The 10,403-nt window shown below is 42.7% G+C and overlaps 1 protein-coding gene across 2 annotated transcripts in view; it reads left to right on the top strand.

Annotated features, from left to right (window-relative positions):
* The window catches only part of LAMA1 (laminin subunit alpha 1), a 175,128-nt gene that overhangs the window by 25,953 nt on the left and 138,772 nt on the right, over positions 1-10,403 (top strand). The window lies entirely within an intron of this gene.

The following is a 10,403-nucleotide window of genomic DNA, read 5'->3' as shown; positions in this document are numbered from 1 at the left end:
TTTTTTTTTTCCGGAGACAGAGTCTTGCTCTGTTGCCAGGCTGGAGTGTAGTGGCCCGATCCTAGCTCACTGCAACCTCCACTTCCCAGGTTCAAGTGATTCTCCTGCCTCAGCCTCCCGAGTAGCTGGGACTACAGGCGTGTGCCACCTGAGTGCGCCCGGCTAATTTTTTGTATTTTTAGTAGAGATGGGGTTTCATCGTGTTAGCCAGGATGGTCTTGATCTCCTGACCTCGTGATCCACCTGCCTCGGCCTCCCAAATGCCTGGGATTACAGGCATGAGCCACTGCGCCCGGCCGGCATTCTTAGTGATGAAAAGGAACAGCTTCTCAGTCGGAGCTGAGTGAAGAGAGAATGTGAGGCAAAGAATTGGAGACAATGAAGACAATTTTTGTTATATACAGCCTTAATCTAGTAATAGCCTTTTGAAAAAAGAGAAAAACTACCAGGTTCAATGTATATGTGTTAATAAAGAGGCACCTTAATTTTGGGGGAAAATATAGTGCTAGAACTGAGAAAATATAGTTATCAACCCCAGTGGGAATGACACCAAGGTAATTTAACTCTGTGCACCTGCGATCACAGTGTTTTATTGTTAAATATATTTGTCTACCGTTGGTGCATAAGGTAAAAGGTAACTCACATGATTTCTTTGTCTGTAAGATGACCCTTTAGATATGTAGTGGAATAAAAGTAGCTCTAATCCTGTGGATCCAGCCACCTTGGGGTCTTCGTGCTGGTGTTCTGTTAGAGGTGGTGACGCATTTGACATCTCAAGTGCCAAATGATTTGATCAGAGGTACTGGTCCCTGGACATTTTTAAGGACAGTTTCTTATCGCAGCTACCACTAGGTACATGCAGGACCAGTCATGTAAATTGAGGAGACAGTGCAAAGTGAAAATGTGGAACTCTTTCTTTAAATTATTAAACATTTCAAGACAGTTTCAGCATAGCACTAAACCAAAAGTGATTGTGCAGGTCACATACTCATGAAATCGTCCTTAGCACATGCTCCGGGATAGTGAAACAAAGATGCTAAAGTTTTAAAGCATAAACAAGTAAAATCTGTACAACCAAGTGCAGAAGTGGCAGAAGAAAGGGGAAGAAATAACTAAGACCTTCAGGGTTTTGTGGAAAAGTTCACGGCCTTCAGAAGTGTTTGGGCTGGTTAGAAAACTGGTGTTTTAAGTATTTAAATAAAGGATATAAATATTGCAAGTGTTATAAATGATATAAGCAAAATTTAATATAGCTGCATTTTCATCCAAAAGGGTTGTCATTATTCAGCTTAAAGGCTGCACTTGCTTTTTTGTTTTTCACCTTTAACGATTTAGGAGAGAGGTACAGTGACTTCTCAGGACAATGGGAATGATATGAAATTTTAAATATATTGCATATTGTGGTGCTGTTGTGTTTTGCCTAAGGACAATAATAATTTTAATCAGGTAGAATATTTAAATTGTTGTCCTTGGAAGCAAAAGAGAAAACTGCTTCATGATGAATGAATTAAAGTTCTTTTCTCTGCAACTAAACTTGTATACGAAATGAAAAAATCACAGTGTCGTTGAATGTAAGTATTTAAAGGAACCATTGTGAGAGGAGTAGGCGGATACTGATAACACACTGTTTTTCTGCAGAAAATATTTGTGCCTAACTTCTTCATACCATGTGTTTCTCTTATAATCAAAACTTCTGTCTTTGTCAAGGACACCTTGAGCACATTGCTAGGGAAATGGAACTCTTAACAAAACCCTGCTAAATCCTTTTGCTTACCACCCCCTCTTGTTTTCTGATTAAACTTCTCTTCATCTTCCCACATAAGGGGGTGAAAAGAAATCAACTGTGTTAAATGCCAGACTCCCAGGAGTTTGGATTTGACTTTTCTCTCACTGTTTGTATGGGTCTTTATTCCTCCCTCCCTCCCTCTCTCCCTCTCTCCCTCCCTCTCTCCCTCCCTTCCATCTCTCTCTCTCTCTCTCTGTTCTCTTTCTTTCAGTATCTCTCCCTGTCTTTCTTTCTCACCACCCACATATTTTCTTGTCCTGTGCTGGAAAGGGTTTTGGTGCTTGCCTGGTGAAATCTCTAGACTATCTTAAAGCTTTTCTTTTACTAACAGCCATCAATGATTAAATTGCTTTAGTCCAAAAACCAAGACTTTGCTTTTGAAGGAGGGGGGCTATTCTCCCCTTAGTGTTTCTGCATCAAGCTGAAAGAGCTCCCTGCTTAGGGTAACTCAAGTCACCTTCCTTAAAAAAATACTCCCAGGTGTTAGAGATCTCTTTATTAGAGTCATAAAATAACTACTTGGTTATTTTAAATAGTTCTCTTTGGAAATGAGAGTCCCATTTTACATTAAGCAGGCAAGGCTTTGATGTATTTCACGTATTTAAGCCTTAGCTTTGATTTGTTAGTATTTAAACTTACCGAGAACACTGGTCTTTGAGACACAAAACGAGTTCATTTAGTAGTGGTTTAAAATAATTTTTAACTTATAACAAATAACTGGAAACAGAATTTCTTTAAGCAGGGTACTCCTGGTATGGGAACATGTTTGGTGGCAGGTTTCCCAGGGGAGAGGATCCAGGAATAAGGAAGCACTTATTGTACGGTGCCATTGCCACTTGCCGATGGCTCAGAAGCGGAGCTGAGGCCTCTTGGAACTATGTAGTATTGGGAATGCATGTTTATGTATGATTAATTTTCAAACACACCTACTTTATGACACATGGCTGTATTTGTATTGTTTTCTGGGGAAATAAAAGGTTTGAATGAAGGTGAATTTTGCCACAGCTTGTAAACAGCCTCCTGAACCTGTTGGGGATGCATTGCTCCAAATCATTTCAGTTTAATCCTTTAATCCTCCCCCCATCTCCACCCCTCACCTCTTTCCTATGTGTTCACAGCCCTCGGCATTCACAGAGAACATGTCCCTGAAAACACGCTGGAGCGTCAAATGCAAGAAATCAGATAATAATTATGTTTGAAGAGGGTGATTTTATTCCCCAGGAGAAATAAAATCTCGCTCAGGCAACAGGGGATGCATTGAGGACTGGGGCTGGAGGCAGCTGCTGCCAGCCCCACCCCAGGTCACTGGGCCTTCGCCTGAGCTCTTGACCTGGCTTGAGCCCATCCCACTGACCTTCACAATCCACGTGGGCAAAAAGTCATGGGCCTCCTGGCTGCCTTATTCCAGGGATGCATGGGATCCTCGAAGAGGAGGCAGGGCAAGGAAACTAGCAGAGTCATCTCACCACCAAGTGGAATTCTTCCTCTGCCCTTAGTTCCTTGCACCTTCCCTACCAGGGTTTTTTGTTTTGTTTTGTTTTGTTTTTTGCCCAGGCTGGAGTGCAGTGGCGCATCTCGGCTCACTGCAATGTCTGCTTCCCAGGTTCAAGTGATTCTCCTGCCTCAACCTCCCGAGTAGCTGGGACTACAGGCGCTCCACCACGCCCGGCTAATTTTTTGTATTTTTAGTAGAGATGAGGTTCGCCATCATCTCCTGATGGTGGTCTCAAACTCCTGACCTCCAGTGATTCGCCTGCCTTGGCCTCCCAAAGTGCTGAGATTACAGGCGTAAGCCACCAGCCTGGCCCCTACCAGGGTTCTTTACCTTTATGGTCCCAATTAATCCCTTTGGCAAAGCTTGTGGACCTATTCTTAGCATGGTTTTTGTTGCTGTTTTCTTTTAGATACAAAGTCTCACTCTGTCTCCCAGGCTGGAGTGCAGTGGTGAAATCATAGCTTTGCAGCCTCGAGCTCCTAGGCTCAAGCGATCCTCTTGGCTCAGCCTCCCCAGAAGCTGGGATTACAGACGTGAGCCTCCGTGTCCAGCTTCTCGACATATTTTTAAATGCATAAAGAATATACTAGACAGCAGGTACTGCGACTCACGCCTGTAATCTCAGCAGTTTTGGAGGCTGAGATGGAAGGATTGTTTGGGGCCAGGAGTCCGACCAGCCTGGGCAACATTGAGAGACTCTGTCTCTACCAGAAAAACAAATAAATAAAATAAAATTAACCAGGCATGGTGGCATGCACCCTAGCCCCAGGTACTCGGGAGGCTGAGGTGGAAGGATCGCTTGAGCAGTTCGAGGTAGCTGTGACTGCACCACTGCACTCCAGCCTGAGCAACGCAGTAAAGACCTATCTCCAAAAAATAAATAGTAATAATAATAAATAATTTTTTAAAACAAAAAAAGAAAGGCAAGTACGTTAAAATTCAGTGTTACCCGTGCATGGCTAGCTCCTTCTTATTTTTTACATAACTCGTTCAATGTCACCTCCTGAGATGCCTTCCCTTGTCGGCTTACATGACAATTAAAGGAGAGATTGTGATTTACAAATATGCAGTTAACTTACAGGGGTGCAAGTACTGTGTTACAAAGCCAATAGCAGCAAGAGCAATAAGATAAAATGAGAAAAAGGCAGGGAGGAAGGAGGAGAGGAAGGGAGGAAGGGAAGGGGGAACGGGCGAATCGTGCAGTGTGGCCATGCCTTGACGAGCCCCTGAGCAGAGCTGAGGCCCCCTTTCCTTTAGGCCTCTCACCGTGCATACTTCTCTGGGCTAAGAGTGTTTCTTCTATTTCAAGGTATGTGCTTTTCAGACCCAGTGGCCCCTAAAGGCTAACCCACTTCTCTTCATAAACTTAAGAGAAACAGAGATTCAAATATATGAGCTATAATCATGAAAGTCTAATTATTTTTGAGGAAGCCTAGTGACACCCACTGATAATATGAAAATAATGAGCAGTTATTTGTTGAGATCTTAATACATTGTATGAAACCCTTTACCTAAATGATCTTGTTGATTGCTCACAAAAAAGCCTGGGTGCCATGCTTCTCATCGTTCAGATAGAGAGAGTGGGAGGTAAAGCCCTTGGCCAAGGCCACACTGATGGCAGCCGGTAGACCTGGAATTCACACTGGGGGCTGCCTGACGTGAAGCCTGTGTTCTTCCTCCTTACCAATGCCTTCTTTCCTAGGCACTAGCGATTTCAGAGTTTGGATTCCAACAGAGTTGATGTAAAATACATGATTAGAATCAACATTTCCATTTGAAACCTGGACACACAGGTTAGACCCTCAATATGCCATATTTAAATAGAGCTTAGTGTCTTGAAATAATTCCACATGATGTAGGTTTACCCACATCCTGGAGGATGGGCCAGGGGAAGGAAGAGCTGTGCCATGAGCCATCCTCCAGGATCCTCTGGCTTCCTGAGCCAAGATGGCCTGGAGCATCATCTGTTTCTCTTCCAACTCATCTTATGGTGGGAGTTGTGCAGGAGCAACTTTCCTGCCAGTGCCCCACCCCTTATTCATCCATTCCTATCCTGGAAAGTAGTGATGAAATCTGATTCTTAAGAACTGGAAGGTTAACCTATGAAGGGATAGATTTAAAGACTTGATGAACTTTAATTTTACCTGCAATAGCTCAACCAGGACTTGTTACTGCTACCAAAACTCCCAGTCATTGTGACATTTTTGTCATCTTTCTGAAGTCATTACAGGACATTTTATAGACTTTTCTTTTTTTAGATGAAAGGGTCAACTTCAATCCAAAGCACAAAGAAGCAAATAATAATATTTTTTCTCTCTATTTCCATTTGGTTCTTTTGTCCAAGAAGATCAAAGAATTACTAAATTATTTCTCTTCACCCTTGCACACACTGAATGGAGAAAAGTTTTCTCTCCTCATTTTCAAATAGTGAGAGAGATCATGGTGGGTCAATTTAGCTGGTAGTTTATTAAGGTAAAATAGTTTATTTTACCTTAATAGGTAGTTTATTAAGAATCACAGCATCTCAGGAAAAAAGTACTCATAGAGATATTCATTTAATAGCTGAGGAAATCGAGGCTGAGAATTTGACTTGCCCAAAGACACAGAGTCGGCAGCAGGCTGAGTCTAGATTTTAGGCGCTGGGTCCAGTGCGCTTGTGTGGTCCATGAGGGAGAGGCAGAGGGATCTCTTTCCTTCGCTCACTCATTCTTCCACTGAGGCATTATCGGCATTCACGTGAGCCAGATACTGACCTGGGGCCATTTTTGTTTTTATATTTTGGAAAAGGATAGTGGGGGAGAAGAATTGGGGAGAGACAGGCCAGTAAATTCATGATCTCGATATGAATGGTAAGCGCAATGGGGCATGCTGAGTTGAGGTAGAACGAAAGACATTCGCCTGGGTTTCAGGAAAGGTCTGGACTTGGCTGGAAGCATGAGTAGGGCATGAATGGATCTGTGAAAGGTACAAAGGGAGGGAAATCGAAATGGATCTAAAGAGCATGGAGAGGAGTCAATGAAAGATGTTATGTCTGTCCCTGTCTGAATGCATGCCCTTCTGTTTCTGCCTAGATGATGCCTGACCATTTCTCTTGCTCTAGAATGTCTCCTCACATCTGTTTTCAAATATTGCTGCAGTTTTAATATTATACTTATCCACATCAGTGAGTAGAAGCTTCTCTTTTCTTCTTGGTTGTGAGAACCCTGGAGTCAGGAAAAGCTCAGTCGTTCATCATAGTGCCCTGGGAGGCGCCTGCCACAATTCTCACCCGCTTTTTCTGACGCATATGTGTAAATCGTAGATACGTTACTGAATAGGAATCCCACCACCCTCCTAAAATTCATGTCATTAGAATACCTTAATCTTAATTAACCTGGAATACGATGTTATTAGAATACCTTGGTATTATTATTATTATTTTATTATTATTATTATTATTATTTTTGAGACGGAGTCTGGCTCTGTCGCCCAGGCTGGAGTGCAGTGGCCGGATCTCAGCTCACTGCAAGCTCCGCCTCCCGGGTTCAAGCCATTCTCCTGCCTCAGCCTCCCGAGTAAGCTGGGACTACAGGTGCCCGCCACCTCGCCCGGCTGGTTTTTTGTATTTTTTGGTAGAGACGGGGTTTCACCATGTTAGCCAGGATGGTCTCGATCTCCTGACCTCGTGATCCGCCCGTCTCAGCCTCCCAAAGTGCTGGGATTACAGGCTTGAGCCACCACGCCCGGCCTACCTTGTTATTATTATCCTGGAACATTATTAAATAGTTCCAGGATTTTTCACTGAATCATGCTATTTGTAGTTGTTAGAGGTACTGTTTTTATTGCTGAGTCAGGTGACTACCAGGTTTCAAAGAAAGTGCTGATTAACAGGGTAGCTTCTTTCTAATACCAGCCTTCTCTGATCAAATGATAGATGTTCACTTGGGCGAATGGGTAAAATTAAGAGTAAAATAAATGGAAAACAAAATGGGTTTGAATATTTTTTAAAAATCACAAATTTCTCAATTTAGATTGAGAAGTTTAGAAACTTGAATTCCTCCTTTTCCAAATTTCTCCATAGATTGAATAAGTGGCTTTGTTTTTCAAAATAAAACTCCCAACACCAGAAGCCACCCTAATTATTCAACCATATAAAATATTCATATTCTTTTGTTTCATTCTGGAAAAAAATGATCTGGAAATATTGCCCCCGATCCTGTAGCTAAGAATTGCAAATCATTTTCTTTTCAGAACATCATATTGATTTTGAGTATGGATCAAGCAAATACAACATTTTCTGAAACTCAAAAACTCTTTTTTTTTTCCAAAATGGAAAAAAAACTCACACTTCTCTTACACACAAATAAATTAAGACTTTGAATGTTTGGCTTCTGAATCATTTGAAAAATATTGGCAAAGAAGTTGTTGTAATGAGCCTCAGGCCTAGCCAACATTTTAGGTGCTTTAGTTTTAAGACAGGGAAGATATATTCTGCTGGGAAGAAACCCAAAAACCTGGAAAAATGAATTATTAAACTATCTGGAAGTGTCTCAGGTGTGGTAATTATGGTAGTAGCATTGTGGTCTGTCACCTTGGTTGCAATTTTTCACCTAATGTTTATAAGGGAATCTTCCAGTAGGTTAACACGGTCCTGAAATGTACTTCAAAAGGCCAAGTATACAGGAAAGGTTTAAAAACAATAACTACTAGTGAATGAGAAGGAATTTATTTCATGCTTGATGGAGTTTGGCTTTATAAATTTTTTAGCTGCTGGTTAAATCCACAATAGAGGAATGGTTCCATTGTGTGTCCTGAGTAGAAGAAAAAAAGTAGAAATTAGTATCACAGTAACAGTAACTAAAGTGAGTAACATTTCTCAACAAAAAACATGCAGACTAGTTTATTAAGTCCTTGATGAAGTACTGGGAAAACTGTATCACACTACATAGCTACAGTCCTCATTCTACCCTTGATTGTTACCTGTAAAACTAAACATACCTTCTTGGTACTGATCCTAGTGCTCCTTCTCACTCTCTGATTTCCTATCCCACCTCCTGCTCAATGCTCATGTGGTTCCCCTTTATTGAAATATTTCAGTCGTCTGCAATGAGTCAGCAACCTCAGGGACTTTAAAAAAAAATCTGTTGGAAAACAAATACAAGATGGCCAAATAGGAACAGCTCCGGGCTACAGCTCCCACCGTGACCGACACAGACGACGGGTGATTTCTGCATTTCCAACTGAGGTACCAGGTTTATCTCACTGGGACGTGTCAGACAGCGGGTGCAGGACAGCGAGTGCAGCCCACTGAGCGAGAGCTGAAGCAGGGCAAGGCATCGCCTCATCCCGGAAGCACAAAGAGTAAGGGAATCCCCTTTCCTAGCCAAAGGCAACCTTGACACACAGCACCTGGAAAATTGGGTCACTCCCTCCCTAATACTGCACTTTTCCAATGGTGTTAGCAAACAGCACACCAGGAGATTATATCCCGTGCCTGGCTTGGAGAGTCCCACACCCATGAAGCCTCCCTCATTGGTAGCACAGCAGTCTGAGATCTAACTGCAAGGCAGCAGCAAGGCTGGGAGAGGGGCGCCTGCCATTGCTGAGGCTTCAGTAGGTAAACAAAGAGGCCAGGAAGCTCGAACTGGGTGGAGCCCACTGCAGCTCAAGGAGGCCTGCCTGCCTCTGTAGACTCCACCTCTGGGGACAGGGCATAGCCAAACAAAAGGCAGCAGAAACTGCTGCAGATTTAAATGTCCCTGTCTGACAGCTTTGAAGAGAGTAGTGGTTCTCCCAGCATGGAGTTTGAGATCTGAGAACGGACAGACTGCCTGCTCAAGTGGGTCCCTGACCCCCAAGTAGCCTAACTGGGAGGCACCCCCTAGTAGGGGGCGACTGACACCTCATACAGCCAGGTGCCCCTCTGAGACGAAGCTTCTGGAGGAAGGATCAGGCAACAACATTTGCTGTTCAGCAATATTCACTCTTCTGCAGCCTCCGCTGCTGATACCCAGGCAAACAGGGTCTGGAGTGGACCTCCAGCAAACTCCAACAGATCTGCATCTGAGGGTCCTGACTCTTAGAAAGAAAACTAACAAACAGAAAGGACATCCCAAAACAGAAAGGACATCCCACCAAAACCCCATCTATACATCACCATTATCAAAGACAAAAAGTAGATAAAACCACAAAGATGGTGAAAAACAGAGCAGAAAAGCTGAAAATTCTAAAATCAGAGTGCCTCTCCCCTCCAAAGGAACACAGCTCCTTGCCAGCAATGGAACAAAGCAGGACGGAGAATGACTTTGACGAGTTGAGAGAAGAAGGCTTCAGACGATCAGACTTCTCCAAGCTAAAGGAGGAAGTTTGAACCCATCACAAAGAAGCTAAAACCTTGAAAAGAGATTAGATGAATGGCTAACTAGAATAACCAATGTAGAGAAGTCCTTAAATGACCTGATAGAGCTAAAAACCATGGCACAAGAACTACGTGACAAATGCACAAGCTTCAGTAACCGATTCGATCAACTGGAAGTTGATCAGTGATTGAAAATCAAATGAATGAAATGAAGCGAGAAGAGAAGTTTAGAGAAAAAAGAGTAAAAAGAAATGAACAAAGCCTCCAAGAAATATGGGACTATGTGAAAAGACCAAATCTACTGATTTGGTGTACCTGAAAGTGATGGGGAGAATGAAACCAAGTTGGAAAAGATTCTGCAGCATATTATCCAGGAGAACTTCCCCAACCTAGCAAGGCAGGCCAACATTCAAATTCAGGAAATACAGAGAACGCCAGAAAGACACTCCTCGAGAAGAACACCTCCAAGACACATAATTATCAGATGCACCAAAGTTGAAATGAAGGAAAAAATGTTAAGGGCAGCCAGAGAGAAAGGTCAGGTTACCTACAGAGGGAAGTCCATCAGACTAACAGTGGATCTCTTGGCAGAAACCCAGCAAGCCAGAAGAGAGTTGCGGGTCAATATTTAACATTCTTAAAGAAAAGAATTTTCAATCCAGAATTTCATATCCAGCAAAACTAAGTTTCATAAGTGAAGGAGAAATAAAATCCTTTACAGACAAGCAAATGCTGAGAGATTTTGTCACCACCAGGCCTGCCCTAAAAGAGCTCCTGAAGGAAGC

This window comes from Rhinopithecus bieti, unplaced genomic scaffold, assembly GCF_001698545.2.
Source record: "Rhinopithecus bieti isolate Rb0 unplaced genomic scaffold, ASM169854v2 scaffold_73682, whole genome shotgun sequence".
Taxonomy (NCBI): Eukaryota; Metazoa; Chordata; class Mammalia; order Primates; family Cercopithecidae; genus Rhinopithecus; species Rhinopithecus bieti.
The sequence above is the reverse complement of the archived record's forward strand: the minus strand, read 5'-3'. Positions and strand labels throughout refer to the sequence as shown.